We start from the raw sequence: 27,500 nt of genomic DNA, 5'->3' as shown, positions 1-27,500 counted from the left end.
TTCGACGTCATCGATTCAACAAACGCAAAACCTCGAGATTCTCCACAGAGCTAGATCCAGAGAATGGGATCGATGGACCCACGGACGGAAATCAGGTTTCTCTTTCCCTGAAACGACCTAGGACACTCCTCTTCTAGTCAGCTCCTGTCCTGCTCCCCCACCCCCAACAACCTCTCAGCGAACCTTCCCCTTTTGTCACCAGAAAGCTTTTCCACTCCTCCGCCTGGCCTGCGTTTGCTTGGCCTCTGTGCCAGACCCAGGCGATGGTGGCCGACCGCAGACTCTCTTGCCCTCAAGAAATGATGCCAGTTCTCATGTGGGTGATCTTTTCTTTATTTCCACAGAGGTGATTAGCTTGGGGAACAAAGAAAAGCACTCTGAATAAAAACCATGCCTAGTATAGATGCACAATGGAATATTATGCAGCCATCGAAAGGAATGAGATCTCGCCATTTGCCATGACATGGATGGAACTGGAGGGTGTTATGCTGAGTGAAATAAGTCGATCAGTGAAAGGCATGTATCATATGACCTCACTGACAGGAGGAATTCTTAATCTCAGGAAACAAACGGACGGTTGCTGGAGTGGTGGGGGGTGGGAGGGATGGGGTGGCTGAGTGATAGACATTGGGGAGGGTCATGTGCTATGGTGAGCGCTGTGAATTGTGCGAGACTGTTGAATCACAGATCTGTACTTCTGAAACAAATACTGCAATATATGTTAAGGAAAAAAGAAGAAGAAGAAGAAGGGAGGAGGAGGGGGAGGAGGGGGAGGGGGAGGGGGAGGAGGGGGAGGGGGAGGAGGAGATAGCAGGAGGGGAAGAATGAAGGGGAGTAAGTCGGAGGGGGAGGCGAACCATGAGAGACGATGGACTCTGAAAAACAAACTGAGGGTTCTGGGGCGGGGGGATGGGTTAGCCTGGTGATGGGCATTAAAGAGGGCACGTCCTGCGTGGAGCACTGGGTGTTATGCACAAACAATGAATCGTGGAACGCTACATCCAAAACTAATGATGTAATATATGGTGATTAACATAACAATAAAAAATTTTAAAAAATACCATGCCCAGTCGCATGCACGCCCTCCTCTCCCCCTCCCCCCCTCCCCCTCCCCCTCCCCCCTTTTGATGTCTACGTCAACTGACAGACGGCATGCATAGCATGCGTAGATGGATCGATGGATCGATGGATCGAACGAGCGAACGGAAGAACGAACGAACGTTGGTCGACCACCCGCCCGCTCACCCACGTCCGTCCCTCCGTCCCTCCGTCCCTCCGTCCCTCCCTATGTCCATTCCATTGTTTCGTTACACATTTTCAAACTGGAGATACAATTCGCACGCCATATTTCGCATGCTCTTAAGAGTGTGCCCTTCGGTGTCTTTTTTTTTTTTCTTTTTAAGGTGGCTCACAAAGCTGCACAACCCTCACTGCTATTTCCAGAACATTTCCATCACCTCCAAAAGGAAGAAACACCTCTATCACCCCTCCCTCCTTCCTGTCCGCGCCTCGCCCCCACCCACCCTCACCCTCACCCTCACCCACACCCTCACCCTGGCTCTCTTCACCGTTCTCCCCCAACAGCCTCCAATCTCCCTCCCTCCCTCCCTCCCTCCCTCCCTCCCTCCTTCCTTCCTTCCTTCCTTCCTTCCTTCCTTCCTTCCTTCCTTCCTTCCTTCCTTCCTTCCTCCCTTCCTCCCTTCCTCCCTTCCTCCCTTCCTCCCTTCCTCCCTTTCTCCCTCCCTCCTTCCTTCCTTCCTTCCTTCCTTCCTTCCTTCCTTCCTTCCTCCCTCCCTCCCTCCCTCCCTCCCTCCCTCCCTCCCTCCCTCCGTCTAGGATGGGGCTATTTCCGCTGGCTTTTTCATACCCATGGAGCCCCGAGGCATTATGTCCCCCGGCTGGCTGGTTCCTTTTACTTCGTGTCACGTTTTCGGGGCTCACCCATGTGTTTCCATGGATCGGTGCTCTGCTCCCTGGTATGGCACCCTCGTTTCCCACGAGGAGCCATTAAGAGGAGTGGGACGACGGCATGATTTTCCCATGCTACCGAGTCCCCCGACCCCTTCTCTTAAAACTCTAGGCGGTGGTAAAATAATGTCACCTCTGAGGACAGAGGTCCTAGCATCATCAGCAGACGCTGTGGAAAGGTATGTGGCACGGTCTCACGTTGCCGCTTTTCCTTGGAAAAGGATTCACGGGCTGCCCTGTACCCCTCGGGGCCATACAGATCTCATGCTCCCGCACTGGTCCTGTGTCTTGGATCGCGTGGCGCCCCCTCCCTCACTGAGAACCACCGCCTCTTCATCCTCCTAGGCTCTCCCAGGAGGGAAATGAACAGCATGGCGCTTTTCCCGACAGGCAGGCCCAAGTCATTGACTGAGAATGTTTCAAAGGCCCTTCCCAGATGCTGGTCATTTGGCCGGAAAGGAGGCAGGCTGTGGGGTTGGGGGTAGGATGCTGCCTCTTTCCTTCTGTCACTCGTACACAGTGTTTTCCGTGGAGGTGTGGTTGGCATAGATTTCCTGCCCGGGGCTGAGGTGTCTTTCGAGCTCTTCAGGATTATTTTGGGTTGCTGGGGAAGTCATCTCTACGCCCCAACGTGGGGCCGGAACTCAGGACTCTTGAGATCAAGAATCAGCAGCGCGCCCTACCGACAGCCAGCCAGGCGCCCCTGAGCTTTTTGTAGCCTAGGGAGAGAACAAACAGGTTTCGTGTGTGTCTGTGTGTCTGTGTGCGCCCCAAAGCGCGCGCGCGCGCACGCACACGCACGCACGCACGTTACGTACGTATCGCTCCGGCACGGGGATTCTTTGGAATGCGAAGCGCTTAAGAAACAGTAGCCCTGAGGAGGACACTCGGCCTCTCCCATGGCTTCCTGACCTGAAGGGAAGAGAGAAAACTCGCCTAGGAAAGGAACCCTCCCTCCATGGAAGAGGAGGAAAAGAAGACGTTCTCGTCGGTCGCGAGAGGCCATCGGAGGGACCTGACCAGAAAACCTTCCTCGGTCAGTTTCCTTCACATCTATTGGCCTCCCCACGGTGAGCTGAGCTCAGAAGCCTAAAACTGCTTTGCTCTCTCCTGTCATTTCTCCACAACGTGATCTTTCTTTGCGGAAGACGTGCTACAGAAACGGGAATTCCGAGCCGCTGGCCGTTCTGAGTGCCCTCCGATGCGGGTTTCTCCTGCCCGATGTGCGCTGCATGTGTCATTGGACTGTTTCTCTCTCCCGTGATCTATCTCTTTCTGACAGGGGTCTCAGCCCACAACTCAGAAGGGGAGTAGAGGGAACATTCTCTTATCCCCCCCCCCCCCCGCCCCGCTTTAAATTTTTTCGTGGTCATGTTAATCACCGTACATTACACCATTAGTTTTTGATGGGGTGTCCCATGATTCCTTGTTTGTGCCTAACACCCAGTGCCCCACGCTAGAGGGAACATTCTTCCTCCCCTACACCTGCTGAATGCACATGGACACACACGGGAACCCTCCCCGCCCCCCGTCCCTGCCTTACGTCAACCTTACGTACCTCTGCACGGACTCGAGATTTGGCAATAGCCTTGGTTGCCCTGCAATGTTTCCAAACCTCGGCCCTCCCCGACCTTCCCCGCCCCGACCCCCGCCCCTTCGAAGAAGAACTAACCTAATTCGGGGAGCCTCCAGGTTGCTTGAACGCCTGGAATTGTGGGTTCAGTGGTGTTCCTGGAGAGGGGGCACGGAACACGGAAGCTCTGCCCCCCTTCCCTTTACCTCTGTTCCATCTGGAGTTTCCTCACTTGTATCCTTTTAGTACACAGCGGTCATGGAAGAAATGTGAAAAAAAGGGCTGAAGGACTGAACCGGACTAGACTGGTTTAAAATTCTTCCCTGGTGTCCATGCCGAATACGTTTCGGTGACAGGGGCCTTCGCATGGCTTTCGGTGCACAGAAGACCGATGTCCCGAGGCCTGCCGATCTCGAGACGTGTCCGAGGGGAAAGAGTGTCAGCCCTATCGGAAAAGAAAGTCGGTTCACGTTAGATTGCAAAGGCATTCGTTCGTCCTGAGAGAGTGCCTCTCGACGACGGCGGGTGGTGCGAGATGGAAGAGTTGGAGCCCATGAAGAAGGAGCCCTTTCTTGAAGACCCTGCCCACCTATCGGGGTTTTGTGAGTTTGTGGTTTGTCATCAGCGATAGGAAGCCATCTTGTTAGCCATCGGGAGGGAAACCTCAACGAATTCGGCCATTCAAATCACAAGGGATTTGTTGGGTGAGGTGGATCTGAGATCTGGTCTGCCTCCGACTCCTCCCCGAGATGGCGTTTATGCCCAGAGGAATGGGACTCCTCATCAGACACAGAGAAGTCCGGCTCCCTGCCACGGAGCTGGCTGCTCTATGGATGCCTTTAAAAGGGAAGCCTGCCTTTCATTCGGACGTTGGAACGTGATCGGTCGCTTTTTCATGGGGGGGGGGGGGTTGGCCGATTAAATTTCCCCCGTCTTACAAAGCAGAGATTGGTGAAGGGTCCTACAAGTGCCTTCTGGAAATCGAGAGCTTTTGTATCAAGAGGCTGAAAAACGCATCTTCTCCTTCTTCCTGGTGAATCCAATTCTAGGGGTCGATTCCAAGGAAATCATGTTTTAGATGTTAGAACGTAAAGCTTACTCTTACAAAAATGTGCGTCGCGGCATAGGGTTTAGGAATCCCTTGTGGCAGACCGACGACCGTGTGTCCCTTACGTCCCGGGACGTGTGCACCCTCACGTCCTACGACTTCGATGCTCCTGCTATCCAGAGGTAGGCTTGATTACTCTGTCCCTTGATTTTGGACCGGGTCTGGGGCTTGTCTTGACCCAAAGAATAGAGCAGAAGTGACACTTTACTGGTTTCACAGCCTACACCTGAAGAGGTGCTCCACCAGCGTTCTCGACCCTCTTGGCATGCCGTCCTGAGACCTCCACGTAAGAAAACCAGTCTAGCTGACCGGAGCATGAGAGGCATTGAGAACAGAGGCGGCCCGGTGCTCGGCCGGCACCAGTTGCCAGACGTGTGAAAGTTGACCCTCCGGCTGAAAGCCACCGCTTGAGTGAGCCCGGGGTAAACCGGCAGCACCCAAGGGGCCACCCAGGGCAAGCACCAGGAAAATTATCAATAAAGATATGCTGTTTTGAGCCATTGCGGTGTTAGGAGGATGCACTCCGAGGATCAGCTAACTGCACAGCAGCAATGGATACCGCGCACACAGATACACACAACACACAACACACGCACATGCACGCGCGCGCTGGAATCCGCCTGAATGTCAAACAACAGCAGAATGGTGAAATACATGATGCTATACTCACACGATAGAATAGAACGCAGATAGTACGACTTATGTTCGCGGAGAGGGTTTGGTGGCATAGGGAATGTGCCTGTTGTGTTGCAACGCTTAGTGAAAAGCAGTATGAAACATTTTACGGGGAATGGGCTCTCTCTTAAGACACCAAAGCATTTCAAAGGCTGTGGATGGTGAAATCGGTTCTTCTACCTTTTCACTTCTGTTTCTCCCCCTACTTTGTTCTTTAGGATGGTACAACGACCATACATGCTTTTTTGAGACATCGGGTCCTAAAAGGAAACGGAACTTTGGCAAGAGGTCTCAGGAACGATGATCATTTCCTCGATTTATCCTGATCTGCCTAACTTTCACCTCTCATGGCTCTTGTCTCTCTGCAGGACCAGGGCAGAACACGGGTCTCACGATGAAAGAAGCCCACCTGGGTGGGACCGTCACTTGTGGGAAATGGAATCTGGGCAAAGTAGTGAAAGCAGGATCGATAAAGAGTATGTCGCGGATTGGAGATACTCCAGTTTGATTCCTTCCCCCCCCCCCCCCAAAGCAAGCGCTTGCTCCCTTTGGATGGCGTGTCTTGTTTGTTCGTTCGTTCGTTCGTTCGTTCGTTCATTTATTATTCTTTTGCAAGATTTTATTTATTAGAGAGAGAGAGAGAGAGAGAGAGAGAGAGAGCGTGCTCACGCGAGCGCACGGGCAGGAGTACGGTGAGGGGCAGAGGGAGAAGTGGGCTCTCCGCTGAGCGGGGAGCCCGATGTGGGGCTCCATCCCAGAACCTGAGCCCAAGGCACACATGCTCAACTGATTGAGCCACCCAGGCACCCCATCACTTATGATTTGTTAAAGATTTTTTTTTATTTTATTTATTTATTTAACTGACAGAGAGAGAGAGAGAGAGAGAGAGAGAGAGAGAGAGAGAGAGAGAGAGAGACAGCCAGCTAGAGAAAGAACACAAGCAGGAGGAGTGGGAGAAGGAGAAACAGGCTTCCCGCCAAGCAGGGAGCCCGATGCGGGGCTCGATCCCAAGACCCTGGGATCATGACCTGAGCTGAAGGCAGCTGCTTAACCAACTGAGCCACCCAGGTGCCCCTATTTGTTAAAGATTTTATGTTTAGGTAATCTCTACATCCAGCGTGAGGCTCGAACTCACAACCCTGAGATCAAGAGTCACACGCTCCAGCGACCAAGCCAGCCAGGTGCCCCGATGCCATCTTTTAGATCTCTTTCCTTGCTTGCTTGCCGCCCTGCCGGCCAGCTGGCCGGCCGGCCTGCCTGCCTGCCTGCCTGCCTGCCTGCCTGCCTGCCTACCTATCTCTGCACCCACCTGGAACTTTAAGTCCATGAGGTGGGAGCTTTAGCTATCTGGTTCTTGCTATATCCCAAACGTGCCACAGACATTTGCCATAGAAGAGCGCTTTCAATAAATTAGCTGTTAAATGAATATTGATCAAGGAAATCGTCAACTTTTAACATTTGTGGGCCCCGCTCTCCTGGGCTTTCACATTTACCCAGGTCCAAATGAATCCGCAAAACCTCAACACGTGGACTCTATTTCTGCCCTGAGCACACACTGAATGTCTGTCTCAGTAAAAGGGGAAAAAAAAAAAAAAAAATCGATCAAGGGGTACCTGGCTGCTGGCTGGTTCCGTCCTCCATCGGTGGAGCGTGGGACTCGGGATTGTGAGTTTGAGCCCTATGTTGGGTGTAGAAACTACAGAAATATAAAAATCTTCCAAAACTTTTCAAGCAATCAGTCCCTAAAAAGGAGTCTTCCAAATATAAAGATGAGAAAACGAAAGAAAACCTCCCTGGTTCCCATAACATTAGAGTCATACAGCCTTGCACATACTAAAAACAGAAAATAAACTCTCTAACTTTCTGCAATGCCCTTCATTGTGATGACTCATAATTCTTTATGGAAAACACACGCGCGTGTGCACAAAAAACCAAACCAACAAAACAAACCAAAACCCTGGATAGATGACCCTGCACTAAATGTTGAGAAAACAACTGCCCACCCTCACAAGAAACACCTGCAGGCTACAATGTACAATGCATAGGGAGCCTATACTTGCAAGTGCTTACTTGCATGGGAAACAGTTGACGATCACATGAATCTCAGATGGCCCAAGTGGGGTTCTTTTGACATGTCTGAATTGTGAACACAATTATGCTATGAGACCAACTGATCAGAAACTAGGAAGCTCTTTGGTTCCCTCAGGGAAGCCCCGACCTGTGGGGAGGAACCCACGCTCAGGGAGATGCTCTGGTCTCCATTTGGTTGGTTGGGTGCTGCAGCTTTTGGTGTCTTTGCACATAAACCGACCCCGTTTCCATTGGAAATGGAAAACAACTGATTGACGGGATCTGTAGACGGCAATGCTGCCTCGCCGTTGGATTTGTTTTAATAAAAGGAGGAGATTTGAACATTGGGTCTTTCGTGTCCTCTCCACTCATATCCTCTCCACAAATAAGAATGAAACAAAGGCTAAAATTTGTTTGCATCTTGTTTGTGTCTATGTGTCCGTAGTATGTGTTATGCATGTGAGATAGTTCCTCGACCTCCGGGTGCTATTGCTAACATCCATTTGTAAAGGAGCTCTATTTACTGAGTTTTATTTTTCTTAAAGATTTTATTCATTTCTTTGAGAGAAAGCGAGTGAGAGAGCACACGAGCTGGGGGGGGGGGGGCATTGGGAGAGGGGGAAGCAGACTCCCCGCGGAGCAGGGAGCCCGATGTGGGGCTCCATCCCAGGGCCCCAGGATCATGACGTGAACCCAAGGCAGACACTTAAACGACTGAGCCACACAGGTGCCCCTATTTAATGAGTTTAAAGGCGGGTGCTTGTAAAAATCGGGCGTGGTAAAACTCAGATAAGAAGAAACCCTGAAGTTTTTCGAGCTCACATGATCTGGGATGAAATTCCCTACATTCGGACTTTTATGTCACTCCACAATAAAGATGCCTCAAGGGAAGGGACCCGAGGGAGGGTCCAGAGATAGACAAAAATTGAACACACCTGACCAGAGATAGACAAAAATTGAACACACCTGACCTGACCCCCACTTCCCAACAGTCAAAATAATGAAGAAGAGGAGGAAGAAGACAGGCCGATGCTAGAAATCTGAAGTCCACTCCTCCTCCTCCCCAAGTACAGGCACCGGGACCGATGCCCAACCCGTTGGCTTCTGGAGGGCTGAAAAGCCACCACAGACAAAGCCCATTTAGCAGAACGAGATGAAGAAAGTGGCATAGGCGGAGGCGGAAAAGGAAAAGAAAAAAAAGAAAAGGTTCCTCCAAAACTGTAAATGTAAATCTGCTCCGGGCCTTGCCAACGGCTCCCTTGCTGCCTCCCCCGCCCCGTTTCCGTACCACTGGTGTGCCTGGAGCGCTCAACTCCCCTGCCATCATCCCAGCTGCCGCTCCCCCAGCCCCCACCCCCCACCCCGGCGCCGTGGGCTCCTCCTCCTCCTCCTCCTCCTCCTCCTCCTCCTCCTCCTCCTCCTCCTCCTCCTCCTCCTCCACCTCCCCCCCCCACCCCCTTATCAAGGAGCAAAGAACACCCCAAGCCCTTGGGCCACCTCCTTATGAGGTTTAAATTGGAGCACCTCCCAAATTAGCAGGAAGGGGCCCGAGGGCTCCCCTGGAATTACCACCGCCCACTTCAGACTTTCGCCGCAGGAGCCTGATAGGGGGGAAACAGTCGACTGACTTTTTAGTGGACACAGGTGCGACTTCTTTGGCGTTAAAGCCAATTCAAGGTTGTTGGTTTATTTTTTTTTAAACAAAATTCACATTTTATTTCGGTTGAAATAAACTATACAAAATTGATTTTCTTCACCAAAAGTAACAGCAATATTTTCTGTATTAATTCCTAGATAAACCACAAAACACTTGTATGTGTAGGTTTTCCAGGTGTTGTTTATAAATCAAGACGAGGCAGTAGATACAGTCGTGGGAAAAGACAGAGGAAAACAGACAAATAAGTTGTCAGTATCCACGGCCTCTGATCCTGGCTTGACCGTGAACACAGGTGTTCAACATATACCTGCTAAAAAGCTTATGAAGACGTGGGTGTTCTACATACACTTGCTAACGAGCTGATGAAGATGTAGGCTTGACAAAGGAATGTAAACAGCAACAATCCAATGTGGAACAACAATGGCAGGCTCTCAAGAAAAGAAAAAAAAGAAGAAGAGGAAGATAGCAGGAGGGGAAGAATGAAGGAGGGGAATCGGAGGGGGAGAAGAACCATGAGACACCATGGACTCTGAAAAACAAACTGAGGGTTCTAGAGGGGAGGGGGGTGGGGGGATGGGTTAGCCTGGTGATGGGTATTAAAGAGGGCACGTTCTGCGTGGAGCACCGGGTGTTACGCACTAACAATGAATCATGGAACACTACATCCCAAAACTAATGATGTGATGTATGGTGATTAACATAACAATAAAAAATTTAAAGGGGAGGGAAAAAAAATGGCAGGCTCTCCCATTCAAACTTTACCTGCAGCTAGTTCCTTTAAGTTTACTTGAGAAAGACAAAATCTCTACTGCAATCCTTGCCTGGCAAGCTCGCGTGTTTCTCTCTCTCTCTCTCTCTCTCTCTCTCTCTCTCTCTCTCTCTCTCTCTCGTAACTCCCTTAACTGTCCATTACAGATTTTTATTTATTTATTTATTTACTTATTTACTTATTTATTTATTTTATTTTATTTTATTTATTTATTTGACAGAAAGAGAGAGAGCGAGAACAGGAACACAGGCAGCAGGAGAGGGAGAGGGAGAAGCAGGCCTCCCCCGAGGAGGGAGCCCGACGTGGGACTCGATCCCAGGACCCTGGGATCATGACCCAAGCTGAAGGCAGACGCTTAACGATTGAGCCACCCAGGCACCCTACAGATTTTTTTAAACATACTGATAACACTCCTACCTTTCAAAGGTCACTCTGAGCTTCATTGTAACATTTTATAAAATGTACTCCTTCCTCCCATACCTCTTCAAAATCTTTATCTTCTAAGAACTGCTAACTCAATACCAGATAATTGGATCCAGTGACAATAAATGTTTTATCTAAAATGACTTAACTAGGGCGCCTGGGTGGCTCCATTGGTTAAGTGACTGCCTTCGGCTCAGGTCATGATCCTGGAGTTCCAGGATCAAGTCCCGCATCGGGCTCCCTGCTCAGCGCGGGGCTCTGCTTCTCCCTCTGACCCTCCCTCCTCTCATGTGCGCTCTCTCTCTCATTCTCTCAAATAAATAAATAAAATCTTTAAAAAAAATAAATAAAGGGCGCCTGGGTGGCTCAGTTGGTTGAACGACTGCCTTCGGCTCAGGTCATGATCCTGGAGTCCCGGGATCGAGTCCCACATCGGGCTCCCTGCTCAGCAGGAAGTCTGCTTCTCCCTCTGACCCTCTTCCCTCTCGTGCTTTCTGTCTCTCATTCTCTCTCTCTCAAATAAATAAATAAATAAATAAAATCTTTTAAAAAAATAAATAAAATAAATAAAATAAAATGACTTAAGTAAAAAAATTCCCAAGTGCCATTAGCAGAGATCCCACAGAAGTGTAATGTGGCACTTTCAATGCTATCTTCTGCAACAGGTAGGTCTCCAAAGCATGAGAGTTCAAACAGGGAACATTTAAACAGGCAGATTACCAATGACTAATGTACTCAATGAGAGGTCGGCAGGTCAAGATATTCAGCGATTAAGTGGCCTGCATACACTTGACAGCTTTTCTGTACGATGTTTTCAAATTTCTTACAGATTTTTACAAATATCAAACATAAGAGAAAGCCTACTCTAAGTCTTTTAGGTATTTTCGATGGTTTCTGAGTTATCTGTAGGAAGCTCTGACTTAGTTGTATAGAGTTTGATGTATGTGTCCATCATTAAATCCAGATCATGTTTTATATCAAAATTTATGTTTGGCAAAGTCAAGTTACTTGACCTTTGGTCTGTCAGAGTGTTCCTCGGGGATGCTCTGAGACGCTTCCGTCCATTTTCATAGCATTCATTCTCACCCTTCATCACAGGAAGAATACAGAGGACTTTCAGCAATGCATAAACACTAGGAAAACACTTGATGTCTGGTAGATGCAGGGCTTCATAAATGGTGGATGGAAGCTCTCTGTCTTTCCCTCTGTGTTTCCACTTGATTCTCCAGCCACGCAGCTCAGCTGAGAGTGTGTCGGGATTGGGCAAGTCACTTCTGTACATGTCAGCATGGTGCTCATCCGATGTGTTGAATTTGAGCTGTCCCATGACAGAGGGTAGAAGAGATAAGCATTTAAGAGCTTTGAGGTGCTGTTCTGAGAATATATCTTTCAGTTCCTGAATAATGTGTTCTACTGTTGGAACAGCTAGAGTGTCTTTATAGTAACTCTCAGAAGTGAGCTGAGATTCCAGGTTGCCTTGCTGGGCTCTGCGGGATTTCCCAGGGAGTTTCTTCTGAATATCAAGCTTAGTTGCCAAATTTGTGGCTTCTTCGAACCAAAATTCATGATAAACTTCAATATTTTCCATCACTTCATTTTGTGAATGCAGCACCGCAGTCAAGCTACTGGCTGCCAAGAAGACAGCAGAGGTTTGCCCTTGAAGGTTTTTCCCAAAGGCTCTTGTAAAAGATAGGACATTTTTAAGAACAACAATGGTCATGATGAAATCAAAATCTGTTACTGCACTGCAGAGAACAGAAGCTCGACCAGCTATACAGTTATTCCATCTAATATTTGTATCACTATTTATACCATCTAAACATAAAACAAGTGCTTGTAGGAGGTCCACTAAAATTTCAAAGGCATCGTGGCTGCCTGTCCACTGAGAATGGCAGATTTCCTTCAGTTCTTTACCCTTTTCCTCATTGTTCTGAAAGAGGAGAGAAATTACATTGTCAAGCTCTAAAAGCAATTGTGGAGATCCGATGGAAGAAAGAACAAACTTCCTCAATTGTTCCCAACGCAACAGATACTCTCACAACAGGCACTGATTTCGCCAACCACATATTTAAGGCACAGGAAGACCAAAGTGTGTAGACAGCTTGGGGATATTTCTCTAAAAGTCTAGAAGCAACGACTTTCATTTTGGAAGAAAATCCACTGGACACAGTGTAAGCCTGGCCACGACAATACTCCATGTTTAACCCCCACCTCTCAGTTACCATCGTGTGAAATTTTACAGCCAAAATTTCTACATCAGGTTCATAAGGCAAGAAGCCCACAAATTCCTCTCTCAGGTTAGGAGATTCATCAACAAACCTCACCAACACAGGCAAGTGTTCTTCACCCCGCTATGTCCACTAACTACGTCATCAGTGATGATGGAAAAGAAGTGGGAGTCTCTCACTTCCCTGAGGGTCTCCTCCCGAATGAATGCAGCTCTCACAGATGTCTAGCATCTGTTTCAGCTGTGTTTTCGAGCACAACAATGTGTTAACTGCTGTTGTCTCAAAGCGCTTTCTCAGAACCTCTTCGCCAGAATGTATCTGGCACTCCAGCAGTGCTTGGAAGTTATCCGGAGTCAAGAGACCCTCCAGGATTTCATCAGTTTCATGCCCATCCAGAGGTATGTTTTGTTTTCCCATAAGAATCAACATTTCAAATAAAGATTTTAAGTATTCTTTGTTGTCTTTCTCTTCAAGGGTTAAAGGTAAAATGTCTTCATCCTGTTCTTCACAGTGGAATGTGCCGCGCTCCCGTCACAACAGTGAGCCTGTATTTGTGGTTATCAAAATATACCTCTCCATCACCTTTATAAAAAACCAAAAATCAAACAAACAGACAAACAAACAAACAAACAAACAAATACGTTTGGGAGCCTGGGTGGCTCAGTCCTTTAGCGTCTGCCTTCGGCTCAGGTCATCACCCCAGGGTCCTGGGATCCAGCCCCGCATTGGGCTGCCTGCTCGGTGGCAGCCAGCCTGCTTCTCCCTCCCCCACTCCCCCTGCTTGTGTTCCCGCTCTCACTGTGTCTCTCTCCATCAAATCAGTAAATAAAATCTTAAAAAACAAAACAAAACACCACGTTTGCTATCCCTTGTTTTACAACAATCCCTTGTTTTACAACAGGTACAAAAAAGAAAATTCTAAGTACTCAATGCCCTGTTCCACCAGGACTCAGAAACTCAACTCGAGGGTCCAGGCCCAAGGGAGGGGCCTACTCAGCTTTTGTTTTACCTACATTTATTACAGAAAGCAGTTACAATTCAACCCAACACAGAAGCTTGCGTGCAAGGTTATGAGACATCGTATTTTACCCGAATTTATTAGTTAAGTGGTAACTGTTGCAGTTTGTCAACAAAAATTACTTAAAATGATGGTCGAGTTTGCCTGTCTCATACAGTTTTCATGGGTCCTTGTTCAGGGCGAACAGGTAAAATGAAGGAAAAGGTCGATAGGTAAACCTTTAAGATAGCTTCCACAATCTTTGGTAACCTGAAACTTGGAAGTTTTGCCAAGTTAAGTGATAAATTGGGTTGAATTCATTGGGTATCTGAGCCCACATAAAGTCCAAATAAATAAATAAAAATAAAAATAATGAAATATATTCATACATTTACCAATCTAAAGAATTCCAGTGTAATAGAGAGTGCGCCATTGGTTACTACTAACGTTTCACCAGAGACTGAGCTTTCTAAGAATTAAAATTCTGCCACATGGAATTGGGACCGCTACAAAATGATAACAAAAAAAAACCTCCGTGTGTGAGAAGGTAGCAGACGTGTAAAAGAGGTACAAGAAATGAGAAAACATTTTTTGTTGAGAGAAAAGAAAGCAATTCTGTGCTGAAACGAGACTGGGTATTTAAAGAAAGAAAACTTTAGGGCGCCTGCGTGGCTCAGATGGTTAAGCGTCTGTCTGCCTTCGGCTCAGGTCATGATCCCAGAGTCCTGGGATTGAGTCCCACATTGGGCTCCCTGCTCCTTGGGAGCCTGCTTCTCCCTCTGCCTCTCTGTCTCTCTCTCTCTCTCTGTCTCTGTCTCTCTCTCTCTCTCTCTGTCTCTCTCTGTCTCTCTGTCTCTGTCTCTGTCTCTGTCTCTCTCTCCGTCTCTCATGAATAAATAAAATCTTGAAAGAAAGAAAGAAAGAAAGAAAGAGAGAGAGAGAGAGAGAGAGAGAGAGAGAGAGAGAGAAGAAGAAAGAAAGAAAGAAAGAAAGAAAGAAAGAAAGAAAGAAAGAAAGAAAGAAAGAAAGAAAGAAAGAAAGAAAGAAAACTTTAAGACCGAGTCTGAATGAAAAAGGAAATTGCAGACGGGGTTTGTGAAGGAGAATTTTTGAAAAGGAATTTTATGCATGGTCAGGACTGACTAAGATTGGGAGAAGGCAGTTTGAAAAGCACACTGGTATAAGACAGAGATTTGGCTTTTCTCTGTTAAAATGACAAGGTTTTCTTGGATTGTTTGTGGCACTCTTTTTTTTTTTTTAAGATATTATTTATTTATTTGACAGAGAGGGACACAGCGAGAGAGGGAACACAAGCAGGGGGAGTGGGAGAGGGAGAAGCGGGCTTTCCGTGGAGCAGGGAGCCCGATGCGGGGCTCGATCCCAGAGCCCTGGGATCATGACCTGAGCTGAAGGCAGACGCTTGACAACTGAGCCACCCAGGCGCTCCTCCCAGATTTTATTTTTTTTTAAATTATCTCTACACCGATCGTGGGGCTCGAACTCACAACCCCGAGATCAAGAGTCGTGCTCTCTAACGACTGAGCCAGCCAGGTGCCCCTGGAATGTCATCTCGAAGAGACACATGCGTTGACTCAGATACGATGAGACCGCTTTAAGAAAGTCAGATTGACTTTATGGAGCCAATAAAGCCCCTTGGAAATGTTGGCCTGATAACCTTGCTTAGAGAGGTACCCTCAACCTTACCAGGTGAGTGAAGAGTGCCACCTCCTGGCAGATGCAGAAACCTCAGGAACTTTGGAGGGCCTCAAGAAGAGAGGAATTCACCCAAATCTACAGGTCTTGCAGGCGAATCTGATGGCAAATATTTGGCTTGGTTCTCGGCTTCAAAAAGGTAGTTATAAGTCAATCAGAGAAGGACGTGTATCATATGACCTCACTGATAGGAGGAATTCTTAATCTCAGGAAACAAACAGAGGGTTGCTGGAGTGGTGGGGGGTGGGAGGGATGGGGTGGCTGGGTGATAGACATTGGGGAGGGTATGTGCTATGGTGAGCGCTGTGAATTGTGCCAGACTGTTGAATCACAGATCTGTACTTCTGAAACAAATAATGCAATATATGTTAAGGAAAAAAGAAGAAGAAGAAGAAGAAGAAGAAGGAGGAGGAGGAGGGGGAGGAGGAGGAGGAGGAGGAGGAGGAGGAGGAGGAGGAGGAGAAGAAGAAGAAGAAGAAGATAGCAGGAGGGGAAGAATGAAGGGGAGTAAGTCGGAGGGGGAGAGGAACCATGAGAGACGATGGACTCTGAAAAACAAACTGAGGGTTCTAGAGGGGAGGGGGGGGTGGGGGGATGGGTTAGCCTGGTGATAGGTATTAAAGAGGGCACATCCTGCGTGGAGCACTGGGTGTTATGCACAAACAATGAATCATGGAACACTACAAAAAAAACTAATGATGTGATGTTTGGTGATTAACATAACAAAAAAAATTTAAGAGAAAAAGAAAAAAAACCTGGACTTGTTTTACAAACAAATTAATCTTCATTTGGCTATCTTTGACAGGAATGAAGGTGACTTTAGAGGGAAAGATTATATTTCAATAACACACTTTTGTGAGTGTTAGATTAATTATCTTTGAACGTTTGTTGTTTTCCTATAAAACTGGGCTGGATCCTGGATCCTTCTGGTTTCCTTGAGTATCCGACTATGACTCTTCAAACTAAGGTTTCCAACATTCTCCCATTCTCTTATCTTACAATCATTAAGAACTAACAGTGTCCTTTTTCCTGAGGTCTTGCAAATGAAAGCTGGATAACTTGAGATAAACTTCAGGGAAATGACCACAATAACGCATATATAGGCAATCTCTGTGCCTGTTGCTCTACGAGTCACTCAAAACGAGACATTTGAACTATACACCAGGAAAATCCGTCAGATTGCCCCTGCCCACTCCCCTCTATTGGAGGATGCTTCAAGCCTGACATCTAGAGACCTTCTCACTGGCAGCACTCTGGACTTAGACACTGGGTGTATCCCTTGTTCCAACCATGAACCAGTGTTTTCCTTTTGTTTCCATAGAAATGCCTCTTCTTAACTATCAGATCAGTTGCTGAATGAGGCAGAGTCTATGACCCTTAATTCCACCCTGCTGCACCTGTATTAACTCCTCTTTGGAAAATAAGAACCATATAAATAGGGGCAGCTGGCTGGCTCAGCTGGTAGAACATGCAACTCTTGATCGCGGGGTTGTGAGTTCGAGCCCCACATTAGGTGTAGAGATTACTTAATAGAAATCTTTAAAGAAAAAAAAGAAAAAAGAACCCATGTAAATAAAATCATGGGTTTTCTGGCTATAAGCTACTTGGCTATAAGAAGCCCTTCACCACCACAACCCCCCCCCCCCCCCAGGGGAGGGGCTCAGACTGATTTACTGATCTGTATTCTTGGATACCCACTGGATGGATATCAGATCGATTTGAGAGAGAATGAGAGAATGGGTTTGACTATACGGTTACTGTTCCTCAGACTACACTCGGGGATAACATCAATGGTGTCATGTAGTACCAGACCATGTAGAAAAATACCCAAGTTCTCAGATAAGAAACTATCTCTGAGACCCCCCTCCATTAGCACAAGGGACCAAAAGTTGCGACCTTCACTGTCTCAGATCCTTCCATTCCAAAGCCTCTACCGCACCCAAATTCAGCTTGAAGCACTTAAAGAAGGCACACCTCTGCCCATGTGTCATAGAAATGGAATGCAGGATTGACAAGGGGAGGTTATAACAGGGAAAAATGTAGCATGTCGTCTGACTCCCTGTTATTTTTATTCCCTTTTAACCTGCAGGGTAAAAACTGCTGTGTAGCCCTGAACATAGCCATGTTACAGCTAAGATTTACCGAAACTGTTGTTTCCCCAAAACCTACCTCCCCTGAGGAGATACAAGAATAGCCACAGCCATTATCATCCCAATTCCCTAAGGCCGAGGAATGGTCGTAACGGGGGTGGGGGGGGTGGGGGGGGGTGGGGGGGTGGGGGGGGTGGGGGGGGACTGAAACCGTGCCCCCTAAAGTTAATGAAGTTGATGCTATAGCAGAAAGTGTAAAGCTTGTTTTTCAGGGAACTGTTTCCCCCTAATCAGCTATTGTGTCTTTTCAAGCCCTGCTACCAAATACGGGCTGTCTGTGCAGAAGTCTGGACTCAAGGTCAACTGATAATGGCTGCAGCCTATGAACAAGCAAGGTCCTGATTCCTTACCTGAGAAAAGGAGCCTCACACCCCATCCAGGTTGTACCAGCTCTCAGAGCATGCCCACAGCCTCTTCTCCTTGTCCTCAGATAACCTCCTCACATCAGGGACTCAGTTTGGCCTCATTCAGATGTCAGGTCTCCACCCTGAAGTAAACATGGGCATCTATGGTACATATGTTTCCTGAATGTACATGCTCCATCTTTCGCCATGAATAATCATAAATGTCCCTGTCCTTTTCCTTTTTGAAGTTTGATTGGTTGTTTTCATTTATTCATTTATTTCAGAGAGAGAGAGAGAGAGAGAGAGAGAGAGAGAGAGAGAGAGAGAGAGAGAGAGAGGAGAGACAGACACACACACACACACAGGGGGAGAGAGAGAGAGACAGAGAGAGAAACACACAGAGAGAGAGAGAGAGAGAGAGACAGAGAGACAGAGAGACAGAGAGACAGAGAGCTTGCGCGCATGGGTGGGTGGAGGGGCAGAGGGAGAGGGAGAAGTCCCCATTGAGCAGGGAGCCCCAGAGGGGTGGGGTTCGATCCCAGTACCCTGAGATCATGACCTGAGCTGAAAGCAGATGCTCAACCGGCAGCCACCAAGGCGCCCCACATCATTAGTTTTTGATGTAGTGTTCCATGATTCATTGTTTGTGCATAACACCCAGTGCTCCACGCAGAACGTGCCGTCTTTAATACTCATCACCAGGCTAACCCATCCCCCCACTCCCCTCCCCTCTAGAACCCTCAGTTTGGTTTTCAGAGTCCACCGTCTCTCATAGTTTGTCTCCCCCTCCGACTTACTCTCCTTCATTCTTCAGAAGTCCAGATCTGTGATTCAACAGTCTTGCACAATTCACAGCGCTCACCATAGCACATACCCTCCCCAGTGTCTATCACCCAGCCACCCTATCCCTCCCACCCCCCACCACTCCAGCAACCCTCCGTTTGTTTCCTGAGATTAAGAATTCCTCCTATCGGGGCGCCTGGGTGGCTCAGTTGGTTAAGCAACTGCCTTCGGCTCAGGTCATGATCCTGGAGTCCCGGGATCGAGTCCCACATCGGCCTCCCTGCTCAGCGGGGAGTCTGCTTCTCCCTCTGACCCTCTTCCTCTCATGCTCTCTATCTCTCATTCTCTCTCTCTCTCTCTCTCTCTCTCAAATAAATAAATAAAATCTTAAAAAAAAAATAATTCCTCCTAGCAGTGAGGTCATATGATACATGTCTTTCTCTGACTGTCTTATTTCACTCAGCATAACACCCTCCAGTTCCATCCACATTATTGCAAATGGCAAGATCTCATTCCTTTTGATGGCTGCATAATATTCCATTGTGTGTGTGTGTGTGTGTGTGTGTGTGTGTGTGTGTATATGTATATGTATATATATATATATATATATATATATATATATATATATATATATACCACATCTTCTTTATCCATTCGTCTGTCGATGGACATCTTGGCTCTTCCCACAGTTTGGCTATTGTGGACATTGCTGCTATACATATTGGGGTTCACGTACCCCTTCGGATCCCTACATTTGTATCTTTGGGGTAAATACCCAGTAGTGCAATTGCTGGATCGTAGGGTAGCTCTATTTCCAACTGTTTGAGGAACCTCCATACTGTTTTCCAGAGTGGTTGCACCAGCTTGCATTCCCACCAACAGCGTAGGAGGGTTCCCCTTTCTCCGCATGCCCGCCAACATCTGTCGTTTCCTGACTTGTTCATTTTAGCCATTCTGACGGGTGTGAGGTGGTATCTCATTGAGGTTTTGATTTGGATTTCCCTGATGCCAAGTGATGTGGAGCACTTTTTCATGTGTCATGTGTCTGTTGGGCATTAAATGTCTTCTTTGGAAAAATGTCTGTTCATGTCTTCTGCCCATTTCTTGATTGGATTATTTGTTCTTTGGGTGTTGGGTTTGATAAGTTCTTTATAGATTTTGGATACTAGCCCTTTATGTGATATGTCATTTGCAACTATTTTCTCCCATTCTGTTGGTTGTCTTCTGGTTTTGTGTCCATTCCATACTTTAAACTATCCTGGGATCACGGCTCAGAGTCACAATTGGCCCAATGAGACTCACACTCACCCCTCCGTGCAGAGGTGCCATCTGTGGGGCTGGTTCATGTTTGTCCATCTTCCTTCCTCCTCTTACTGGACAGAAGGCGGTGTGCGAAAACAGCCAGTGACTATGTGGAATGAGACTGAGGATTTCCCTTGGGAAGCAGGTGGGAGAGGGAGGACAGGTCGATGGATAATCAAGAAACTTTTTTTGTTTTTTAAGATTGTATTTATTTGTTTGACAGAGAGAGGCACAGCGAGAGAGGGAACACAAGCAGGGGGAGTGGGAGAGGAAGAAGCGGGCTTCCCGCGGAGCAGGGAGCCTGATGTGGGGCTCGATCCCAGGACCCTGGGATGATGACCTGAGCTGAAGGCAGATGCTTAATGACTGAGCCACCCAGGCGCCCCAATAATCAGTAAACTGTTTAATGTTGCTGTAGAGGAGTGTGTTTGCTGGGCCCGTAACTCGGTGGATGAGTTGGAACTGTTCCTGTCAGGCCTCCCTTAGTCCTTAGCCCTTATCACTCCATGCTTGTGTTTGGCCTCTGACCGCTAAGACACCACCATCATGTGTTCAAGGTCCTCCTCAGACTCAGCCAGCCACACCATGTCACACCCTCCTACCTGCACACCCACCCCTGGAAGGCATTATAGTAAGACGTCATCCCCCACATTCATGATTCTCAAAGGGCTTACTGGAGTTTCCTGGGTTAGGAAAAAGAGGGGACTCTTTTTGCCCCCAGATGAGGTGAGCTCTTCAGACACCCTCTTTCCCCTTCCCCTCCTCCCTCCCTTTCCTCCCTCCCTCCCTTATCTCTCCGAAGTTTGCAAGCTGCAGCCTAAGGGTTGGGGGGAGTTGAAGAAAGCCATTGAATGGAGAGAAGCCCCAGGCTCTGACTTTAACAGAAAGCTTTCTGCATTTGAATGAAACGATTGAATGAGGCCCATTAGAATGGATCACCCTGAACCTCCCTTCAGCCGCCCCAGCCCCACCCCCACCCCATCCTCCCCGCCCCCCCAACTGAAGTTCTCTGGTCGAATTGGAACAGTAGGCTGGGGGGCGGGGGCGGTGCTGTCCATCCTAAGTGGTGAACTAGGCCCCTGGTCCATAGGAAAAAAACCATGCATGGGTACAGATGAGTTGGTAGCTCAGGCAAAGTGGTCAAAGTGTTGGCAAGATTTCTGTGGGTGAGGAGAGATTGGTTCTGGGAACACCCTCCCATATACATCTCTGGCTGAGGGCAGGGGAGCCCTGTAGGGGGGTTGGAGGGTGGGGCGGGACCCAGATCTGGAGCTCAGAGTGGACTATAGCCACTGCCTGCCCGGGTGTGTGTGTTGGGGGGGGGGGGCAGCGCTGAGGGCTAAGGGCTGAGGGTGGTGGGGTCTGCTCATGCTGACTCCTGCACCTCAATTCATTCTGGGAACCTTCTGTTGTTTTTGCTGAGGTGCCAGGTGCTGCGATGAGCAAAGCTAAACTCTCTTTGCCTAGTTCTTGAAAGGCCTGATTCTCCTGTTTTCTTGTTAAATGGACCAACCCCTGCACCCTCCCATCCTGCCAGGCCCCTTGTGCAAATACTTCCACTTGAAGAGTTCTTTCACCGTGTCCAGAAAATAAACAGAAAACACCCACCCCATTGCCACAAATACCTAACAAAGAAAAATCTACCAGGTCTCCTTCTGCCTCAAGGCCCTGTAGAGAGTCACTCTTTTAGACACACCTTAGGCTCAATTACAGGCTGCTGTCTCCCTTTCTCTGGCACAATTCCATCCCTGGAGGAGCCCCATATCGCATCTGCAGCCGTGAGCTGGAGACAGTATGCTCAAGTGACCAGGTGATAGCACTGCAATTTTGAAATGACCTACACCCCAAGTCATCCACAAACATGGTCCCTGGAAATCTTTGACGTTCACGTGCCTCTGATGAAATCATTGCTTTGGAAACTCCAGCTTCCATAGCCAATCTTGTCCATGTTCTGCTAACCTTTGCTCGCCCTCTGTTTGCCTCATATTTTGCCTGAGAGTTTACAGAGAAATTAGATCCCATCCGGCAAGAGCTGAATCCGAATCCTCTGCTCATCCCAGGATGGAAAAGAATATGCACAGGCTTGCATCCCTGTTGTCCTTGTCCACCATGTCAGAAGAAAAGGTGGCCCTCCCTCCTCCCATCAAAACCCAAACCCGAGATAAGACTTAGATATTAAGGAAACCAGAATACTGTTTTGAACTGTAGACACTTGTAAAAACTAGCAGTAGCAGCAGCAAGCAAGGAAGCCCCGCCCCCAACACACAGGTGCAAGGAGGGTGCGCAGACTCTCCCCCTTTTCTCCCGAGAAGCATCCCCCACGCATCCCCCTGGAAGATGTCCTCCCTGTGCCAGAAGGGGAGTGAGTGACGTTCTTCTCTTTCCTTTTTTTTCTTTTAAGTATTCTTTTTGAAAAGACTTTTATTTACTTGAGAGAAGTGGTGGGGGAGGGAGGGGGGAGGGAGGGAGGGAGGGAGGGAGAGAGGGAGAGAGGGAGAGAGGGGGAGAGGGGGAGGGAAAGAGAGAGAGAGAGAGAGAGAGAGAGAGAGAGAGAGAGAGAGAGAGAGAGAGCAGACTCTCCGCCCGAGCAGGGAGCCCGATGTGGGCCCGGATCCCAGGACCCCGAGATCAGGACCTGAGCCGAAGGCAGACAGACGGTTCACGGATCCAGCCAGCCAGGCGGCGCCCCAGCTTTGTTTCTTTGTCTGCCCTCTTGCCTGCGTGTTGGGCCTGTGCATGTCCGACGCCCGTCCTCTGATTTCGTGGGGAGGTGGGCCATCTTTCCTCCTCCTTTGAACGGCCTTTGCGCGTTTGTCAAACTTCCGTTGGGCTGGGGCCTATCTGTTTGGGTATCCGTTCCGTTCGATCCACCGACATGTCTCTTTGTCCGCCAACATCACAGGGTCTCTATCGCCTCTGTACATAAGCGTTAAACGGGGGGGGGGGGGGGGGGGGGGGCGCGGCGGCGGCACTTTATTTCCTGAGTTTCGTTCTGTTTCCTTTGAAATCACCATAGCGATTCCAATTCCCTTTGCCTGTCTGCTTGTTTATGTAATCTGTACACCCATCCAGTGCGGTGCTGGCACTCACGACTCCCGCAGATCAAGAGTCGCGGTCGCGTGGGCCTCCGAGCGAGCCAGCCAGGTGCCCTGAAACACGTGTACTTGAAAAACAAACGTGAGCCCTGCACCCGTGACCTTTTTTTTTTTTTTTTTTTATTAGCTGCACCCGTGAGGATTTTAGTGCGATACCTTCTCTTGATCGTCGCACTCTTTTGAGTTGAGGCCGTACCAGTAACGAACGTAGCGTAGCCGACTCAGGAGGAAATCAGCTTTAAAGGAAAAGCTTCTTTTCCCAAGTCTGTGATGTTTGGTCCATTCCCTCAACTCGATCGATGTCCGGCCTTCAGTGCCACATTATTTGCTTGGTGTCTCTCTCGTCTGTGTTTCCTCGCGTACTTTCCTAATGCTCAGGATTTATGGCTTACAGAGAACAGTTTTCAGCCTGGTGTGGGCGGGGGGGCGGGGGGGGGCCGCGGGGGGAACGTTGTGAAGTGGGATCAGGGATTCACGCAGGTGAGGAGGAGGCAAAGAGAAAGGCTTGGTTGGGAAGGAAACCATTAAAGGCCCCTGCTGAAATGGTGAGGTTTAACGTAGAAAGAGTTACCTCAAATCAAAGGAATTCTTGCTGGAGGCTGCTTCTGCCCTCCCCTCCCTGGATAGGGGAGTGAAGTGTTTTCGAGGTCCCTACTGGACACAGAGAGCGTTCAAGTGCCATAGCACCTATGGATGGGGCTCTGTTGCCCTCTAGTGTCCTATCCTCTGCTACTGCTGTTCGTGGTTTCCTCGGGCGACTTAATCGTCACAGACGTCTACGTTCCAGAGCGAGATCCCTGGTCCCACTTCCCAACGTTCCCCCCGGGCCCCGCCCCGCCCCGCCCCGCCCCCCCCCCCCCCCCCCGCAGGCTGAAAACTGTTCTCTGTAAGCCATAAATCCTGAGCATTAGGAAAGTACGCGAGGAAACACAGACGAGAGAGACACCAAGCAAATAATGTGGCACTGAAGGCCGGACATCGATCGAGTTGAGGGAATGGACCAAACATCACAGACTTGGGAAAAGAAGCTTTTCCTTTAAAGCTGATTTCCTCCTGAGTCGGCTACGCTACGTTCGTTGCTGGGACGGCCCCAACTCAAGAGTGCGACGATCTGAGCTTTCTTCGTATGCTTCAGAGGGACCGCCCCCCCCCCCCCCCCCCTTGAAACGATAGAAGAAAAACGGTTCATCGGTGGTGGTTGTCGGAGTACTGGCCTGGTCTCGGTTTTACGGTCCCTCCCTGCCCGCCGACATTTGTCTAAGTCCTCCCGGAAGCCCGGGCCCCACGGCCGGCCGGGCCGCCGGGGCTTGCCGGTGACTGCGGGGAATTTTCCGCTCGTGTCCGCCTCCGCCGGGGCGCGTCCCGTGGCGAGTTGTCCCCCTTTCCGGCGGCAGCGGCCCGGACGCGTTTTCCAAGTCTCCCCTGGGCTGCTGTAGTCGCGCCTGTGCCGGCCGGGAGTTCCCGAGGCAGACGCCGCGGGGGCGGGCCGCCCTCCGCCCTCCGCCCTCCGCCCTCCGCCCTCCGCCCTCCGCCCTCCGCCCTCCGCCCTCCGCCCTCCGCCCTCCGCCCTCCGCCCGCCGCCGCCCGCCGCCGCCCGCCGCCCGCCGCCGCCCGCCGCCGCCCGCCGCCGCCCTCCGCCGCCCTCCGCCGCCCGCCGCCGCCCTCCGCCGCCCTCCGCCAGCCCCTCCGAAGCGGGCCGGGACGAGATCGGGCGGCCGGGCGGCCGGCTGCGCGCCTTCGCGGGCCCGCGATCCGGATGTGTCTCGGTGTTGTTCGCGCCGGTTGTCTGGCGCCACCTGGCGGCCGCTTTTATATAGCGTGTCCCCGCCGGAGCGTCGGCGATGTCGCCAAGGGATGGTATTCGGCCGCGGTCGCCGAGGCGGAGTTCCAGGAGGCCGGCGACACTAGCGCGACCGTCCCGCTGTCCCCGTGCCGTCGGCGCGCGCTCCGCTCGCGGGAGATTGAGCCTCCAGGTTTGTGGGGTGGTGGTGGCGCTGCGGTCGCTGTCGCGTCTTCCTCGCTCCCGGAGAGCCGGCCTTCGGAGGGGGGCGCCTGGACGGGTCGACCAGCACCCGCCGGTGCCCCCTCCTCCGCCCGCGGGGGTGGGGGGGCTGCGTCCGGCGCCGGGACGCCATCCGGCCCGTGGCTCCGGTCGGTCGTTGGGCCTTCCATGTCACGCTGTTTTCTCCCGTTGGGGACGGGACCGTCTCAGGCGGTTGGGGACCGGGCTGAGCCTGGCGGGGAAGCCCGTGGATGGTGCGACGGGCCCGGCCGCGGGCACGCGTGGCGTCCCGGGCGTCGGAGGGACCCGAGATTGTTACCAAGTTTTCGGCGGTCCGCTGCGGAGGTGGGGACCGGGTCGGGTCGGGCCGCGAGCGCCCCAAGGGGCCAGGCTGCGATTCCCGTTGAGGTCCGGCCTTCGGGGGGGGACGCCTCCGCGGTGTCGCCCCCTTCCCTCAGTCCCGGCCGCGAGTCGGGGACCGGCATGGGGCGGTCCCGAGGCCCGGGGAGGAGGGCGTCCGCAGGTGCCTCCGCAGAACTTGTGAGAAATTTCTAAGTCCCGATCAGGGGACGACAGGCCGCCCGGGGGCGGGCCTATCCGGGCCGCTCCAACTCCCGCGAGTCCCCAGTCAGTCGCTGCCGGCTGCCACCACGTTCCCAGGGTCGACCAGATGGCCCTGGGGGCTCCGGGGGGGGGGGGGGGGGGAAACGAGGGTGATGGAATAGTGCTTGGGGGCACGTGGCCGGGCCACGGTCCCAGGAGATCCCGTTGACCTGTGGCTAGGCCCCGCCAGGCGGCGCGGCTGTTTTCTCACCTGAAAGGAGCACTTTTTGCTGCCAGGTAGGTGCTGGCACGTTGTGGTTTGGCGATTCTCTCTTTAAGGGAGAGATGGGCCTCTGGGCGTGTGGTGCGGGGCTCTGGGCTTTGACCGTGATGCCAAGCCCGGCTTCTGCCTTAGCTGGCCTTGAGCCGTCCGCGTGGGCCTGTGCGCCGGCTCTTGTGCCCCGCCCCCCCACCCAGGTGGTCCAGGCCGTTGGTGCCGCCTCCGGTCTCCCAGCACCCGAGGACGGTGTGGGTAGGTGGCACGTGGGTCTTCTACCCCGTGCGCTCCACGCTGTGGGCATCCGGCCGCGGTCGTGACAACCCCCCGTCCCGCAAGGCTCTGTGCCGCGTGTCAGGCGTTCTCCTTCCTCGGGTTGTCCGGCTGCTCCTGCCCTGGGGTTTTTTGAGGGGTGCCGGTGAGGCTTTGAAGCAGGCCCGCTCTCTGGTTGCTGTCCTCACCGGGCTCTCCCCCCTCGGGATCCTCTTCGGGCGTGTCTTTTGCTGATCGATGTGGTGATCTCGCGCTCTCCCGGGCCGGGCCTAAGCCGCGCCAGACGAGGGACGGACATTCATGGCGAATGGGATCGCTCTTCTCGTTCTGCCCGCGGGTCCTCTCGCTCCTTCGCCTCCGCCCGCTGTGGCGGTGTGTCGGGGGTGCGGGGGGGATGACGTGCAGGCTCCGGCCCGACCCCGCCTTCCCGCGTTCTGCTTCGCGGCGCTCGCGGGACCGGGGTCCTCTGACGCAGCAGACACTCTCGCTTGCCTTCCGTGGCTTCGTGTGTGGTGCGCGGTCCTCCCCGCGGCGGGGAGGGCCGTCCCGACGCCGCGCTGCTCACCCGCTTGGGCGTGTGCTGAGTGCGCGTTGCGCCTCGCCCTTCGTGGTGCCCCTGGAGCGCTCCAGGTTGTCTCAGGTGCCTGAGACCGAGCCGGTGGCGTCGTTTCCCGTTCCCAGCGACCCCTCCCTCGGGCCCCTGTTGTCGGTGGCGTGCCCGAGGAGCGGGTGGTGGAGTCGGTAAGGGAGGCCCACCCCGCCCCCCGGTGGGGCGCGGGCGCCTCGTCGTCCCCTGCCGCGCGCCAGCTGGTGCCGGGGGGGGGGACTGGACCTGGCGGGGCGTGTGAGCGGTTGCGGCGGGCCGAGCCAGCGCTGTGGCGCTTGGCCAGCCGAGGGCCGCTGCCTTTTTTGCCCAGCAGCACGCCGTGCCCGTCTCCGTTTTCTCGTTCCCCCGCCGAAGGTTGCGAAGCTCCTGGCGGGGTCGGTGACGTGACGCGAGCACGGCGTGCGTGGCGGGGCAAAGGCGGTCTCCTCGTGGGGTCCCGGCCGCGAGCGCTCAGGATGGCCCTGTGCCTGTCCCTTGCCGCAGACCCACCCCTGCTCCCCCCGAGCCCTGGTGGCCTCCGGAACGCCGTTCTGCGGGGGCCCGGTCGGGGTGGGGAACGAATTGGGTTGGGGACGATGCACCCTCGGTGAGAAAGCCTTCTCTAGCGATCCGAGAGGGTGCCTTGGGGTACCGGAACCCCCCAGCCGCCGCCCCTCCTCTGCGCGTGTAGTGGCCACCGATGCGGGGTGACTACCGCTTGCGCGTTGGGCAGAGCTTCCTCTTTTGCGAAGGAGGGATCTGACCGCCGGCCCCGCGGTGGGGCCGAGCGCCGCTCTTTGCCTACCGCGGCCTGCGCCTCCCCCCTCCGAGTCGGGGGAGGATCCCGCTGGGCCTGGCCGGCGTGTCCGGCGCGTGTGTGGGGCTCTCCCGCGTGCGTGTTGCGAGCGCGCGCGCGGCTGCTGCCTCGTGGGTGTGTGTGTCTCCCGAGGGGCTTGGGGGGCGC

At 51.7% G+C, this 27,500-nt stretch overlaps 1 pseudogene; it reads right to left on the bottom strand.

Annotated features, from left to right (window-relative positions):
• Positions 1 to 11,117: 11,117 nt before the first annotated feature.
• Positions 11,118 to 25,027, bottom strand: LOC148163322 (52 kDa repressor of the inhibitor of the protein kinase pseudogene; annotated as a pseudogene).
• Between the last annotated feature and the right edge of the window lie 2,473 nt (positions 25,028 to 27,500).

Source organism: Eumetopias jubatus, unplaced genomic scaffold (assembly GCF_037043125.1).
Source record: "Eumetopias jubatus isolate StellerSeaLion01/CBP00866 unplaced genomic scaffold, mEumJub1_p1.0 scaffold_10, whole genome shotgun sequence".
In the NCBI taxonomy this organism is placed as follows: domain Eukaryota; kingdom Metazoa; phylum Chordata; class Mammalia; order Carnivora; family Otariidae; genus Eumetopias; species Eumetopias jubatus.
The sequence above is the reverse complement of the archived record's forward strand: the minus strand, read 5'-3'. Positions and strand labels throughout refer to the sequence as shown.